Source organism: Theropithecus gelada, chromosome 19, assembly GCF_003255815.1.
Source record: "Theropithecus gelada isolate Dixy chromosome 19, Tgel_1.0, whole genome shotgun sequence".
Taxonomy (NCBI): Eukaryota; Metazoa; Chordata; class Mammalia; order Primates; family Cercopithecidae; genus Theropithecus; species Theropithecus gelada.
Genome location: NC_037687.1, coordinates 19,210,025 through 19,226,890, shown reverse-complemented (window position 1 = coordinate 19,226,890; position 16,866 = coordinate 19,210,025). Strand labels below are relative to the sequence as shown.

The following is a 16,866-nucleotide window of genomic DNA, read 5'->3' as shown; positions in this document are numbered from 1 at the left end:
TTCAGGAGGGAAAACAAGAGTTGATGACAACTGTTGCCAACAAGTGCAGCCGAGATGTCTGTACATTTCAACCCCTGGCATGGCCCTGCCCCCCCATCCTCCTAGGCTTTGAGGGCCATGCTGAGGACATTTTATGTTTTTAGACAGAGTTTCGCTCTTGTTGCCCAGGCTGGAGTGCAATGGCGTGATCTCGGCTCACTGCAACCTCCGCCTCCCAGGTTCAAGCAATTCTCCTACCTCAGCCTCTCGAGTAGCTGGGATTACAGGCATCTGCCACCATACCCAGGTAACTGTTTGTATTTAGTAGAGAGAGGGTTTCACCATGTTGGTCAGGCTGGTCTCGAACTCCCAACCTCAGGTGATCTGCCCCCTCAACCTCCTAAAGCGCTGGGATTACAGCCATGCGCCATCACGCCCAGTGACATTTTTAATTTTTAATTAATTAATTTATTTATTTAAATTAAGATACAGAGCCTCACTATGTTGCCCAGACTGGCCTCAAACTCCTGGGCTTAAGTGATCCTCCCACCACAGCTTCCCCAGTGGCTGGGATCACAGGCACACACCGCCATGTCCAGGGGTCACTGAGGACTTTTTTTCGGGGGAGGAGGTCTTAGTATGTTGCCCAGGTTGGCCTTGAACTCCTGAGCTCAAGTGATCCTCCTGCCTCAGCCTCCCAAGGTGTGGGGTTACAGGCATGCGCCACTGCACCTGGCCACTCAGGACTTTTGATTCCTCTAAGCTGAGTCCCAAGGCCACTGCAGGGCTCAGATCATGGGCCACCTGGGCATTTCCTTGGAAACTAATGGTTTCTTCCCACTGACTGGCTCAAATGGCTGGGAACGGGGTATGTTTTGTGGGGGTGCAGTAGGACAGGGATGAGACAGCAACTGCTCCTCCCCGAAATGCACAAGCCTGGAGCTGGGGGCTGCCTGTTCCTGAGTGTCACCTGGAGTGTTTTCAGATGTCTTTTTACATCAGAAGTGCAGTCAGTGAGTGCTGTGGGTCCCACCTGTGGGCCACCGGTCTTGATGTGAGGAACACCTCAGCCTTCTAGTCTCAGAGACAAGACAGCCAGTGGCAGGAAAGTAAACAGGATCTCAAATCTGCTCCATCTGTCCCCATCCCGTGACCAGGAATGGCCAAGCCTTAGGCCAGAGGAAACCGTTCATGGTCCTGATCCTGCACCCTCTGGTACCCACGGGCCGCCTATCGAAGGGCAATCCCATGAGCCGAGGTCTTGGCGTGCTTCTAGATATAACCCACAGTTCTCACATTAAGTCTGGTGGGTATTGATAGAGCCTGGGCAGGCAGCTCCGGCCTTCCTCGAATTGTTCCCCAGAGCCCTGCACAGCCTGGGGCAGACCCTGTTTCTCCTGTTTTACAGATGGGCAGTGGGAAGCTCTAAGAGACAGGGGCCTCCCCAGGGCACACCAGTCACCCGCAGCCAGGCTGCATGCTGCCCCCCTGTATGCTGTCCTCACTTGTGAAAGGGACCCAGGGCCTGTCTCTCATGGCCTGCGCTCATGGGCCCCACACACCCACCTGTGTCATCTGAACAATGACCATTCCTGGCCAGTGCAGGATGCGCTATGTTCTCAGGGTCTGTCCTGGTGCCTTTGTTTTTGTTGAATGAAGAACTGTTGTTGGTGACTGATACATATTAACTGAAATCCCTTTCATCCAGTTCCCCTTATGAGGTTCAGAAGATTCAGTGTCTGGGGGCCTGACTTAGAACACAGGGCTTATCACTCACAGCAGCCTGAAAAGAAAGTGGTCCTCAATGTAAACCTGGCATCAGCAGATGCACTGCCCGCACTCCCTGGCGAACCTGAGGAATGGCCTGTCGGAGGTATGCAGGCAGGTGCCTCAAAGCTTATCTCCTCGGGTCAGCTTCATCGCACCACAGTGCCTGGGCGCTCCTGCCCTGAGGTGGTCTCTGAAGGCCAAGGACATCCTCAGCGTATGCATTTCCTCCCAAACCCTCCTTCCCAGAAACAGCTGTCTTCCTCGGTGTCTGGAGGAGCTGTTCTGAGGAGAACAAAATCAACCCTTATTAGTTGCAGAGCTTTGAATTTAGCTGGGAGGACCAGATACTGGCCACAGTCCCTTTGCTGAGACCCTGGGACTAGGTATCTTGCAGAATTCAAAAGCATTGGATTTAAGATTTGTCACGTTGGCCAGGTACAGTAGCTCACGCCTGTAATCCCAGCACTTTGGGAGGCTGAGGCAGGCGGATCATCTGAGGTCAGGAGTTCGAGACCAGCCTGGCCAATATGGTGAACCACCCCCACCCCTCCCTCACCCACCCATCTCTACTGAAAATACAAAAACTAGTCGGGCATGGTGGCAGGTGCCTGTAATCCTAGCTACATGGGAGGCTGAGGCAGAAGAATCACTTGAACCCAGGATGTGAGGGTTACAGTGAGCTGAGATGACACCACTGTACCCCCGCCTGGGTGACAGAGTGAGACTCTGCCTCTAAAAAAAATAAAAAATAAAGTTTGTCACATCGATGTTCCCAGTGAGGACTCAGGTGTGGCCTGAATTCACACAGTGGTGTTTGGCACCAGAGCAGGGACAGCCTGGCACATTGGAATGGCTCAGGCTTTACCTCCACGTGAGCATGAGTGACAGCTTGTGTGAAAAGCTTCGGATCTTAGATCTTGAGTGGGCAGGCAGCTTCAAGACGGCGTACTGAGCCCCAGAGGCCCCTTGCAGACCCACCCGGCCATCCCATCCTGGGCGGTTCTCAAAAAGGGGCCTGCTTTGCCTTCTCTACCCTGTGACTGTGTCTCTGGGAAACGAGAAGTTTCTCAGCCAGGCCTGTTGTGCTGCAGGAACTCTTGCTGTGCCATAGGAGTGCACAGAGCCCCGTTCAGAGGAGCAAATGTAAATAATGCATAACATCAGGGAATGCCTTTTTGTCTTCCTGACTGATGATTGGCCTTGCTAGTAGTTGGCAGGCATAAGCCATTCTCAGGTCTGTTGCAATTACAGAATGGGGTTCTGTAGGTTCAGCCAGGAAGCTGGGGTGTCATGGTGCTCATGGGGGTTCCTTGGTCCCAGTAGTCACCCTAAGGCCCACGAGTCACCTATCTGGAACTGAGATCCTTTTTCTAATTAGCTGTACCCTGGGGCTGAGTCCCATGTACATTTCTTTAGGGTTCTTCTGGGAGTAGACCCCCAGGAGCTGGGGGACTTATTCTCCAGGTTGATTGGAGTGTCCTTTCCTCCCCTCAGTCTCAGGGTAACTCATGAATCGAGCCCCTGAGTCTGATCAGCCAGGTGGCTCCAGACACTCACCGCAGGGCTGTTTACATTTGAATTAATTAAAACCAAATGCAATTAACCAGTGCATTCCTCAGCCACACCAGTGACATTTCAAGTCTCAGCAGCCACACAGGGCTGGTGCCTCCTATAATAGACAGATCTAGAACATTCCATCATTGCCAAAGTATCTGTCTGTTGGACAGAAAAATGGATCAGTATATATAAATATGTAGATTAAGGAATCTGAAAACAACCTGATGTCCATGATAACTAGAAAAACAAAACGTGTGTCCCGGCGCCGTGGCTCATACCTGTAATTCCAGTACTTTGGGAGGCCGAGGTGGGTGGATCACTTGAGGTCAGGGGTTCAAGACCAGCCTGGCCAACATGGTGAAACCCTGTCTCTACTAAAAATATAAAGATTAACCAGGCGTGGTGGCATATACCCGTAATCCCAGCTATTCAGGAGGCTGAGGCATGAGAATCACTTGCACTTGGGAGGCGGAGGTTGCAGTGAGCTGAGATTGAGCCAATTCTCTCTAGCCTGGGCTACAGAGCAAGACTCTGTCTCAAAGAAAAAGAAAGAAAACAAAACGTGGTCCATCCATCCAATGGAGTATTATTCAGCCGTAGAGAGGAATGAAGTATTGGCACAGGCTACAACGTGGATGCACCTCGAAAACATGATGCTGGGTAGGACAAGCCAGATGCGAAATGTCACATCACGTGCTGTGTGATTCCATCCATATGAAGAGTCCAGATCAGGCAAATCCATAGAGACAGGAAGACTCGTGGTTGTCCCGGGGCTAGGGAGAGGGAGTAGAGAGTGACTGCTCATAGAGACAGGGTATCTTTAGGGAGGATGAGAATGTTAGCTAGTGGTGGTGGTCGCACAACCTTGGGAATAAACTAAAAACCACTGAATTATTCACTTGAAGCAGGTGAATTTTATGGCATGTTAATTATATCTCAATAAAGCTCACCTCAAGGACTGAGGGTCTTTGCTAGGGGCAGTATCTAAAACAGTGTGCCTGTAGCTTAAGGCCTTAGTGCACACGCACATTCTTATGAATTAGCACTTTTTTGCTGCCTTTTAGAGCTTAACCATTGACGGAAACTGTCTTGTGTGCTTGCAGTTTTCTGGTTTGTCTTCTGACCTCTGACTCCTCTCCTGGAAGAACAGCATCAAGAAAGCGCAGGGCAGATCTGTGGTTCTTCTCTGCCCTGTTGTGGGCTTGGCACACCATAGATACTGAGATACTGGGGAACTTCTTTTTCCCTTTTTTCTTTTTTTCTTTTGAGATGGAGTCTCGCTCTGTCGCCCGGGCTGGAGTGCAATGGCACAATCTCAGCTTACTGCAACATCCACTTCCCGGGTTCAAGCAAGTCTCCTGCCTCAGCCTCCCAAGTAGCTAGGATTACAGGTGCCCACCACCACGCCCAGCTAATTTTTGTATTTTTAGTAGAGACGGGATTTTACCATGTTGGCCAGGCTGGTCTCAAACTCCTGACCTCAGGTGATCCACCTGCCTCAGCCTCCCAAAGTGCTGGGATTACAGGCAGGAGCAAGCATGAGCCACTGTGCTGGACCGGAATTTTTTTTTCTTTCTTTCTTTTTCTTTGTCTTTTTTTTTTTTTTTTTTTTTTTTTTTTTTCTTTGACGGAGTCTCACTTGGTCGCCCAGGCTGGAGTGCAGTGGTGTGATCTCGGCTCACTGCAAACTCTGCCTCCTGGGTTCACGCCATTCTCCTGCCTCTGCCTCCCGAGTAGCTGGGACTACAGGCGCCCGCCATCACACACCACTAATTTTTGGTATTTTTAGTAGAGACGGCATTTCACCATGTTAGCCAGGATGGTCTGGATCTCCTGACCTCATGATCTGCCCACCTCGGCCTCCCAAAGTGCTGGGATTGCAGGTGTGAGCCACCACGCCCAGCCTCTTTTCATTTTATTTATTTATTTATTTATTTTTTGAGTCAAGATCTCGCTCTGTCACCCAGGCTGGAGGCACTGGAGTGATCAAAGCTCACTGCTCCTTTGAATTCTCGAGCTCAAGCGATCCTCCCGCTTCAGCCTCTGGAGTAGCTGGACTATAAGTGGGCACCACCATGCCTGGATATTTTTTTGTGGAGATGGGATCTTGCTGTGTTGCCCAGGCTGGTCTTAAACTCTTGTCCTCAAGCAGTCCTCCCTTCTCAGCCTCTAAAAGTGCTGGGATTACAGGGATGAGCCAACCGGTCCAGCCCCGGTGAACTTACTGATAGATCAGTTCCTTGGGAAATTCCTTTTAGAGTAGTCAGGGCACTGGATGGCCTAAAACTCTTTGACTTTCAGGTTGGGAATTGGTTGGTCATGTTTAGTGTGCATGTTGCTAGGCTGGTTACCTCCCTGTATGAAACTCAGCCAAAGAGGCACCATACCTCATGGTGATTGTAGCCCAGCTCCTGAAGCTTCTAGACCTTTCCCCCATGGATCTCATTAGTTGTTGTTTGAAATTAGAACATTTCTTCAGATGAAAAAATTGGGTCACACGGTGGCTCACACCTGTAATCCCAGCACTTTTGGAGGCTGAGGCGGGTAGATCACAAGGTCAGGAGTTCGAGACCAGCCTGGCCAACATGGTGAAACCCCATCTCTACTAAAAATACAAGAATTGTATGGTGGCCACCTTAGTTGGGAACTATGGCTAAACATTGTCCTGATTTGATCTTTTGCCGCAAGCAGGCTGGTGTTGCTATCAGAAGACTGTGTGAAAAATGTGATGGCAAGTGTGCGATTTGTGACTCCTATGTGCGTCCCTGCACTCTGGTGCGCCTATGTGATGAGTGTAACTATGGATCTTACCAGGGGCGTAGTGTGATCTGTGGAGGCCCTGGGGTCTCTGATGCCTATTATTGTAAGGAGTGCACCATCCAGGAGAAGAATAGGGATGGCTGCCCAAAGTTGTCTATTTGGGGAGCTCTAAGACCTCTTCTATGAACACAAAAAATATGGCTTCAAGAACAGGGTGATTGGTGGGTGGCCTCCTCCTCCCCGCCACCCCACATCAAGCTGCTGCAGCTGCCAGAAAAGATGCCTACTATTACCAGCAGAAAGGGAGCAGAGCCCAGAGCATCACCAGCAGGCTGCTGGTGTACTGGCGGCTTGCCACCCCCTCCTCTCCCTTCACCCAGACATGTAGTAGGGATGGAAAAGGATTCTTCACAGAGCACTTTGGCACACTGTATCAGAGAAAAATTGATAGATTAATTAATGGTTTTTCTTGAATTCAAGAAGCAAAGATCTGTTCTCCATATTGATATGTTCTCCCTCAACCAGGATCTTCTAAAAAGAAATAATATTTTAGCCTTCTGCTTGAGTAGTTGACTGTGAAACTACGCCCAGTGAAAAACATGTTCTTGCAGCAACTCTGGTGGCAGCTGTCCTTGAGGAACCTTCAGTGTGTGGTGGGAAGTTATCAGAACAAGAAATGGCATTTACTCTTTTTTTTTTTTTTTTTAATTTGAGACGGAGTCTTGCTCTGTCACCCAGGCTGGAGTACAATGGCTTGATCTCGACTCATCAAAAATTCCACCTGCCGGGGTCAAGCAATTCTCCTGCCTCAGTTGCCCAAGTAGCTGGGATTATAGGCACCCACCACCACGCCCGGCTAATTTTTGTATTTTTAGTAGAGATGGGGCTTCACCACGTTGGCCAGGGTGGTCTCGAAATCCTGACCTCAGGTGATCCACCTACCTCAGCCTCCCAAAGTGCTGGTATTACAGGCGTGAGCCACCATTCCCGGCTTACTGTTTTAACACTTGTGCTGGTGTCATGTTATTTTCATTCTGAGAAATTGGAAACTCTTTCTGTTGCTATTATATTAATAAAGGTGGTGTTTATTTTCTGGTAGTCAAAAAACAAAATGTAGCTGGGCGGGGTGGCAGGTGCCTGTTTTTCTTTTTCTTTTCTTTTTTTTTTTTTAGTGGAGTCTCACTCTGCCACCCAGGCTGGAGTGCAGTGGCGCCATCTCGGCTCACTGTAACCTCCACCTCCTGGGTTCAAGCGATTCTCCTGCCTCAGCCTCCTGAGTAGACAGGACTACAGGTACGTGCCACCATGCCTGGCTAATTTTTTGTATTTTTAGTAGAGACGGGGTTTTAATGTGTTAACCATGATGGTCCCAATCTCCTGACTTTGTGATCCGTCCACTTCGGCCTCCCAAAGTGCTGGGATTACAGGCATGAGCCATTGTGCCCGGCCAAGTGCTGTTTTTCTTAGCTGTGGCCCTTAAATATTTGCAACTCCTCACAGGGGCCTTGTTTTTCCAGATGTGCTGCCTGGCACATCTGAAAAAATACATATTACAATGTTTTACTGTCTTCCTTTTGCCCTGTTACCACATGCAAGGACAGTAGCACAGAAAAACAAGCCTAAACCGCATATCATTTTTATTCAGCATCAGCAGTTCATATAATTGTTTGTTTGTTTATTTTGTGAGATAGGGTCTTGCTCTGTCACCCAGGCTGGAGTACAGTGGTGTGATCATGGCTCAATGCATTCTTGACTTCCCAGGTTCAGGTGATGCTCCCACCTCAGCCTCTCAAATAGCTGAGACTACAGATACAAGCCACCTTGTCTGGCAAATTTTTGTATTTCTTATAGATGGGGGTCTTGCTATGTTGCCCAGGCTGGTCTTGAACTCCTGGGCTTAAGTGATCCTCCCATCTCAGTCCCTCAAAGTGCTAGGATTACAGGCATGAACCACCACATGCTCGGCCTATTTATTTTTTAAATGTACAAAACAGTAGGAACTTTTTTAAAAAATCACCTAATAGTTTATTTCAGAACTGCAGGGTTTTAATTAACAAACATGTAAACATATGGAAATGAAATTAATTTGCATATTTGGGCCCGGCGCGGTGGCTCAAGCCTGTAATCCCAGCACTTTGGGAGGCCGAGACGGGCGGTTCACTAGGTCAGGAGATCGAGACCATCCTGGCTAACACGGTGAAACCCCGTCTCTACTAAAAAATACAAAAAACTAGCCAGCCGAGGTGGTGGGCGCCTGTAGTCCCAGCTACTCAGGAGGCTGAGACAGGAGAATGGCCTGAACCCGGGAGGCGGAGCTTGCAGTGAGCTGAGATCTGGCCACTGCACTCCAGCCTGGGCGACAGAGCGAGACTCCGTCTCAAAAAAAAAAAAAAAAAAAAATTTGCATATTTGGTTGTGGTTCCAGCATCTTCATTTCTCGTGTGTCCGTGTGAAAAGATCACCAAACAGGCTTCGTGTGAGCAACATGGCTGTTTATTTCACCTGGGTGCAGGTGGGCTGAGTCCGAAAAAGGAGTCAGCAAAGGGTGATGGCATTATCATTAGTTCTTACAGGTTTTGGGATACGCAGCGGAGTTAGGAGCAATGTTTTTTTTTGTTTGTTTGTTTGTTTTTTTTGAGACGGAGTCTCGCTCTGTCGCCCAGGCTGGAGTGCAGTGGCCGGATCTCAGCTCACTGCAAGCTCCGCCTCCCGGGTTCACGCCATTCTCCTGCCTCAGCCTCCCGAGTAGCTGGGACTACAGGCGCCCGCCACCTCGCCCGGCTAGTTTTTTGTATTTTTTAGTAGAGACGGGGTTTCACCGGGTTAGCCAGGATGGTCTCGATCTCCTGACCTTGTGATGCGCCCGTCTCGGCCTCCCAAAGTGCTGGGATTACAGGCTTGAGCCACCGCGCCCGGCCAGGAGCAATGTTTTATGGGCTGTGGGTGGATCTCACAAAGTACATTCTCAAGGGTGGGGAGAATTACAAAGAACCTTCTTAAGCGTGGAGGAGATTACAAAGTACATTGATTAGTTAGGTTGGGGAAGAAACAAATGACAATGGTGGAATGTCATCAGTTAAGGCTATTTTCCTTTCTTTTGTGGATCTTCAGTGGCTTCAGGCCCTCTGGATGTTTACGTGCAGGTCACAAGGGATATGATGGCTTAACTTGGGCTCAGAGGCCTGACACTTCAGTTATGACTGGTTGTGATATGTTTTAATTAGAGATGATGGAGATTTGCCTAGTGTGATAATCCCTCAGTTGGATGAATATCTAGTGTGTGGCAGTCACTATTTCAGAAACTGATGAGTGTTTGTTAAGGGTTATTCTTTTTAAAGTCCTGTGGATCTGAGAAACTTCCATGACTTAAGAATTTATCTAGAATGTTACTTTTTTTTTTTTTTTTTTTTTTTTGAGATGGAGTCTCGCTCTGTCACCCAGGCTGGAGTATAGTGGCGTGATCTTGACTCACCTCAATCTCTGCCTCCCAGGTTCAAGAGATTCTCCTGCCTTAGCCTCCCAAGTAGCTGGGATTACAGGTGTGCACTACCACGCCCAGCTAATTTTATATTTTTAGTAGAGATGGGGTTTCGCCATGTTGGCCGGACTGGTCTGTCTCAGAGAACAGAACAAAGCCTGTTCTAGTGCCTGTCCTAGAATGTTACTTAAATGAACTAACCTGTGGGATGTGGCCTAAAAGGTAAAGCCAGGCAGTTCTCAATACAAACAGTCTGGGTTCTAGAAGTCTCTTTGTTTAGAGTTAAGGAGTAACCTCAGTGCCCATGATGCCCAGGAAACCATAAGATAAAACAGCCCTTGGGCCCGAAGGTGGCTCACGCCTGTAATCCCAGCCCTTTGGGAGGCCAAGGGGGGCGGTTCGCGAGGTTAGGAGCTCGAGACCAGCCTGGCTAACATAGTGAAACCCCAACTCTACTAAAAATACAAAAATTAGCCAGGCATGGTGGGGCATGCCTGTAGTCCCATCTACTTGGGAGGCTGAGGCAGGAAAATTGCTTGAACCCTGGAGGTGGAGGTTGCAGTGAGCCGAGATTGTACCACTGCACTCCAGCTTGAGCAACAGAGTGAGACTTCATCTAAAAAAAAAACCAAAAAACAAAAATAAAAAAAGTAAAAAGCCCTTGGTTGTGTCAGACCACACCTTGAGGTCTGTTGGGGGCAGTGTGGAGGTTAGGAGGAGTTGTCCGTTACATCCATGACTCTCTGGGTGGCTCCAGCTGTAGGGACACCCTTCAGCCTATGAATGGGTCACATCTTCTTCGTGGTGCCGTGCTGCCTGCTGGTCTGTCCCACTCCCGAGTTTCTGGTCTCCTTGACTGGACCCTGCTGGTCTGAGCCGAGGAGGGACCTCCCTGCCTACCTGTGTCTGATTTGAAGCAGTGGCTCTAAAATATCTCCAGGAAGACTGGGGTTTGCTGTGGGGTTTGAGGACATGCCCATTATCAGGTTAAGGAAGGTTCTGTCTATTCTTTGATTTGCCTAAGGGTTTTATTTTTTTGTTTTGTTTTTTTTTTTTTTTTTGAGACGGAGTTTTGCTCTGTAGCCCGGGCTGGAGTGCAGTGGCCGGATCTCAGCTCACTGCAAGCTCCGCCTCCCGGGTTCACGCCATTCTCCTGCCTCAGCCTCCGGAGTAGCTGGGACTACAGGCGCCCGCCACCTCGCCCGGCTAGTTTTTTGTACTTTTAGTAGAGACGGGGTTTCACCGTGTTAGCCAGGATGGTCTCGATCTCCTGACCTCGTGATCCACCCGTCTCGGCCTCCCAAAGTGCTGGGATTACAGGCTTGAGCCACCGCGCCCGGCCGCGGGTTTTATTTTTTTGAATCAGAGTCTCGTTCTGTCACCCAGGCTGGAGTGCAGTGGCACAATCTTGGCTCACTGCAACCTCCGCCTCTTGGGTGCAAGCAATTCTCGAGCCTCTACCTCCTGAGGAGCTGGGATTACAGGTGCGCGCCACCACACCCAGCTAATTTTTCTTTCTTTTTTTTTTTTTGAGACAAAGTTTCACTCTTGTTGCCCAGGTTGTAGTGCAATGCCATGATCTTGGCTCACAACCTCCACCTCCTGGGTTCAAGCGATTCTCCTGCCTCAGGCCCCCGAGTAGCTGGGATTACAGGCGTGTGCCACCACGCCCAGCTAATTTTGTATTTTTAGTAGAGATGGGGTTTCTCCATGTTGGTCAGGCTGGTCTCCAACTCCTGACCTGAGGTGATCCGCCCGCCTCGACCTTCCAAAGTAGTGGGTTTACAGGCGTGAGCCACCACGCCCAGGTAATTTTTCTATTTTTAGTAGAGATGGGGTTTCACTATGTTGGCCAGGCTGGTCTGGAACTCCTGACCTCAGGTGATCCCTCCCAACCCCAGCCTCCTAAAGTGCTGGGATTAGGGCATGAACCACCATGCCTGGCCAGGTTTGCCCAAGGGTTTTAATTGATTTTGTTAATTTTCTGTATCTTTTTATTGGCCAGGAAGGGGGTCTTGCTTTGTGGATCTGACTGGAGTACAGTGGCATAGTCACAGCTCACTGCAGCTTCAACCTCCAGGGCTCAAGCAATCTTCCTGTCTCAGCTTCCTGAGTAGCTGGGATTACAGGTGTGTGCCACCACACCTGACTCATTTTTTTTTTTTTTTTTTTTTTTGAGACGGAGTCTCGCGCTGTGTCACCCAGGCTGGAGTGCAGTGGCGCGATCTCGGCTCACTGCAAGCTCCGCCTCCCAGGTTCAGGCCATTCTCCTGCCTCAGCCTCCGAGTAGCTGGGACTACAGGCGCCCGCCACCACGCCCGGCTAGTTTTTTGTATTTTTTAGTAGAGACGGGGTTTCACCGTGTTAGCCAGGATGGTCTCGATCTCCTGACCTCGTGATCCGCCCGCCTCGGCCTCCCAAAGTGCTGGGATTACAGGCTTGAGCCACCGCGCCCGGCCTCATTTTTAAAAACTTTTTGTAGAGATGGGGTTTTGCTGTGTCGCCCAGGTTGGTCTCAAACTCCTGAACTGAAGTGATCTTCCCACCTCAGCCTCCCAAAATGCTGGGATTACAGGTGTGAGCCACTGCACCTGGCCTTTCTGCATCTTTGTTTTGTTTGGTTTGGTTTTGTTTTTTTGAGATGGAGTCTTGCTCTGTTGCCCAAGCTGGAGTGCAATGGTGCGATCTCGGCTCACTGCAAGCTCCACCTTCCGGGTTCAAGCTATTCTCATGTCTCAGCCTCCCGAGTAGCTGGGATCACAGGCGCCCGCCACCACGCCCGGCTAATTTTTCTGTTTTTAGTAAAGATGGGGCTTCACCATGTTGGTCAGGTTGGTCTCCAACTCCTGACCTCAGGTGATCCACCTGCCTCAGCCTCCCAAAGTGTTGGGATTACAGGCGTGAGCCATCACGCCTGGCTTTTTTGTTTTGTTTTGTTTTGTTTTTTTGTTTTTTTTTTGAGACAGAGTCTCTCCCTGTCGCCCAGGCTAGAGTGCAGGATCTCAGCTTACTGCAAACTCTGCCTCCCGGGTTCAAGCAATTCTCCTGCCTAAGCCTCCCGAGTAGCTGGCATTACAGATGCCCACCACCATGCCTAGCTAATTTTTTTATTTTTAGTAGAGACGGGGTTTCACCATGTTGGCCAGGCTGGTCTCGAACTCCTAACTTCGTGATCCACCTGCCTTGGCCTCCCAAAATGCTGGGATTACAGGCGTGAGCCACCACGCCCAGCCTTCTGTATCTTTGAAGCTATGGCTTTTCTCCTTTCAGTTACTGCAGTGATTTACATTGATTTTCATGTACATTTCTTTACATTCATTTTCATTTACATTGATGATATACACTGGTAGACTTTGAAAGCACCTGTGTGCAGAGATAATTCCTCTTGGTTATGATTTATTTATACATACACAGATGCGGCCGACTTCAGTTTGATCATCAGTTTAGCCATTTCAGTCCTATTACATGAACGAGACTGTACTATGATTTTCTCCCTCAACTCTGTCTTAAGTTGGTAGCAAAGTTCTCCAAACAATGATTGGGTGGCTTTTCCTAGTTCTGTTCTCTGAGGCAGTTTGTTGGAGAAAGTGATCCTTCCTTCTTTGAGAGCCTGGTAACACCTGTCTATAAAATGGCCCAGTGTCCTTCATATGTGGGCAGGGAAGGGTTTCTTAGCACAAGCTCCTGTTTTCTGAGCATTATTCTGTGAGGCCCGGCATGGGATGTTTCCAGGTGAGCAGGGCAGTTCCAGACTCAGGTAGCAGAGACAGCCATGCACCCTCAGGGCCATAGAGTAGAGAGATGGGGCCAGCAGAAGGGAGGGACAGCTTCTGGGGACATGTGTGAGCCAGGACCTGACTGATGGGACACATCCGCTTTCTTTTTTTTTGAGACGGAGTCTCACTCTCACCCAGCCTGGAATGCAATGGCACGATCTCGGCTTACTGCAATCTCCACCTCCTGGGTTCAAGCGATTCTCCTGCCTCAGCCTCCTGAGTATCTGGGACTACAGGTGCCCGCCACCATGCCCGGCTAACTTTTTTTTTTTTTTAATTTTTTGTAGAGAAGGGGTTTCACCATGTTGGTCAGGCTGGTCTCAAACCCCTGACCTCATGATCCACCTGCTTCGGCCTCCTAAAGTGCTGGGATTACAGGCATGAGCTACTGTGCCCAGTCCACCTCCGCTTTCTTGCTGGGAAAGAGCTCATGACTCGGGCCTGAGCTTGGTGTTCCTGGAGCCCTGGTGAAACAGGAGTGTTCCCTTCTCCCCCTTGTAGGGGGTGTGTGACAGGGGTGTGGCTCACTTATTCGGTGCCCGGCAGCTCAAAGCCCTAGTGGGGAGCATGCGGGGGAGCAGGTGGGGGAAGCGTGGGCTCCAACCCCATAGCAGCAGCTCAGTGCCTAGCATTGTGTTTCCAGCTCCCAAAGCCCCAGTGGGCGTGCGTTACAGTGTGCTCTTTCAGCTTAGCTGTCCCTGTCCGCAGGTGGCTTGTGTTAATCAGCTCAGTTAGACCCTCTGCCCTATCTCAAGGATAAAGGGCTTTCTGTATTCTGGGGTTCTTGCCTTAGTATACTGGAAAAATCGGATCACATGTGGGCTTGGAGAACGAGTACAAGGTTTTGTTGAGTGGTGTAGGTAGCTCCCAGCAGATGGATGGGGAGCCCAAAGGGGGTTGGACTGGGAAGGTGGTCTCGCCCTGGAGTTGGGCTGCTCAGCGACTGGGCTCTCCTGGACTTCCCGAGGCGTCCACATCGTTCCGCCTTCAATGGCCCGCCAGCGTCTATTGGTGTGTTCTGCTAGTGTGTTCCTCTCGACGTCCAGCTGCTTGTGTGTGTCTGCTTAAGGTCTCAGGCTTATTTGGGCACAAGATGGGGGGCGTGGCAGGCCAAAAGGCAACTTTTTGGCCACGAAAACAGAAATGCTTGTTCTCACTTAGGTCCGAGGGTGGAGCCCTTGCTAGGGACCCCGCCCTTCTCTACCCAGCACTTCCCTGCCCCACTCCCATATCACTGGGAAGCTAGATTGGAGCTTAGAGGTGAGAGGAGCCAGCAGCAGCAGGGTTTGGGGGGTGGGAGGAGGTGCCAGGAGCAAATGAGGCCAGATCCCAAAGGTAGGGGGCCTTGGGTTCTCATGGAAGAGTCCTGCTGGCCTTCTGCCTTCACAGTGTTGGGCTCCCCAACCTCCTGCTGGGGCTACCCCATGATGTTCTTCACATCCCAGGGCACTCTCCTGGACCAAGGAACACTCTCCTTGGCCAATAACCTCATCTAGTCCCTCAGCTCCCAAAACCAATGGCAGCACTGCATGGCCTGGGTTGCCGCAGCCTTCCTGACACCCCTGGGCTGGCATTCTTGGGGTTAGACAGGCCTGCTTCCCACCGAACAGGTCTCCCAAAGTGAGTAGGTCGCTCCTGCTGCAGCGTGGTCTTTGTCTCCCCTTCCTTGTTTGGTGTCCTGGCGTTTTCTCCACTGGAAGCGCTGGAGCAGGCGCTCTGCCCTGTGTCATCACCTGGACACAGGAACGCGGAACTCTGGCTCTTTCCAGGTGGCAATGCCACTGCCACCCGAAAGACAGTAATGACGCAGAGGGGAAGCAGGCATCCTACAGATGTGTGCGAGGAAATAGGTTTACTCTCAATTCTGGACTCTTCCACCCCAGCTCTTATGGGCCCTGAGAGTTTGGATCTGGGACTGGGGTGGTTCAGAGGTTCATCGGAGTTTCAAGCAGCCGCTCAGGCTCAGCCTTCAGGGCCCTCCAGCCTCAGGCAGGGTTTTGGCCACCCCAGCATGGTGGCCATGTAAAACAGAAGCAAGATGAACTACTGGGGAAAAGAAAGGAAAAATAAAACAGACATACAAGTCAGTAAGGCCAAAAGTTGTGTTAAATTCAGTAGACGTCAAATTACTCTGTCAAATTGCAATACATTTCCACGTGCAGATGCTGGTGTCTATGCTGGCCTCGCTGTAGACAGGTGACCGGTGTGGGCTGGCCCAGAGGACAGATCACCTTTCTAGGAGTCCTAAACAAGGTAAAATCCGGCTGGGTGTAGTGGTCTATGCCTGTAATCCTAGCACTTTGGGAGGCCAAGGCCAGAGGATCATTTGAATCCAGGAGTTCAAGACCAGCCTGGGCAACATGGCAAAACCTCATCTCCACAAAAAAATTTAAAAATTAACTGGGCAGGGTGGCGCATGCCTGTAGCCCCAGCTACTCAGGAGGTTGAGCCGGGAGGATCACTTGAGCCCACGAAGTCAAGACTGCAGTGAGCTGAGATTGTGCTACTGCACTCCTGCCTGAGTGACCTTCCCAATAGCTGGTGTTTTCTCTTTTAAGCAGTTGGGGTCTAAGTACAGAAGGTTATTTATCACCTGCCTCCCCTATCCCTGTCCTCCAATATCAGAGGCCTTGTTTAGGGAGGAAGCACCCTCACAACATGAGAGTGACTCCTTGCCAGAATTCCTTGTAGAACTTATTTCCTTATTACCTTTGGCTCTTTGACTACAAGATAAGCTGGAGCTGATGGAAGTTGAGCTCTCATTCTGAAAATCGGGACAGGAAAGTTAACCTCAGCCCAGGTCCCAGTTACCGCGCTGGGTCCCACCGGCAGAGCTGTGGCCAGTGGCCCCGTTCTTTCCAAGGGCCACTGCTCAGGAGGCCGGTAGCGTAGGAGATCCTGGTAGCAGCAGCAAGACCCTGGTTCTTATCCCCCCAGGGCAAGCAGCAGCCACTTGTCATCCTCAAAGCTCAGGCCCAGCACTCAGTAGGTGCTCAGGAAGTGACTGAAAAAGCCTCGAAAGGTTTCTAGAAAGCAGGAAGTCCCCATGTTTTCTCCTTAATGTCAGTTTTCACCTGTGCAGAGTCACCGGCACTGTCACTTCCAGACTTGGTGGGTGGACCCAAGGGCAGGTGGATGTGCGTGTCTGCACCTGCGCCTGTGTGATCGGAGCAAGCTATGACTATGGGTGCCCACTGCGACTCAGGTCGCACACTAGGCTTGGGTTCTCTGTCACCAAAGGACTCCTCAGAGAGAGGTTTGGCTGCCTCTCACCAGGCGTCAACCCTCTGTTTCAGATTCCACAGTTTAATCCGTCTCCAGTGCTCATTCCGGTTGTGGATGGTAGGGGGAGATGGGGAGGAGGCTCAGCCTCCACGATCGATTGATTGGCACAGGAGGCCCTGCCTCTGCTTTTGAGGGGCCAGCTTCTTGCTGATTTGAGACAGCAGGGAGGGCGTGAGGTGAGTGTTTTGGTTAGTCCCACACCCTGATGCGCTCCGTGCCGGGCCTGTGGTTCTATGTAATTCCATCCAGTCAGGTGCCTGC

General features: G+C 50.5%; 1 protein-coding gene and 1 pseudogene across 1 annotated transcript in view; both read left to right on the top strand.

Annotated features, from left to right (window-relative positions):
* PBX4 (PBX homeobox 4) overlaps nt 1-16,866 on the top strand; it is a 61,104-nt gene that overhangs the window by 26,404 nt on the left and 17,834 nt on the right. The gene's annotated exons all lie outside the window — the stretch shown is intronic.
* Nucleotides 5,956-6,252, top strand: LOC112612641 (annotated as a pseudogene).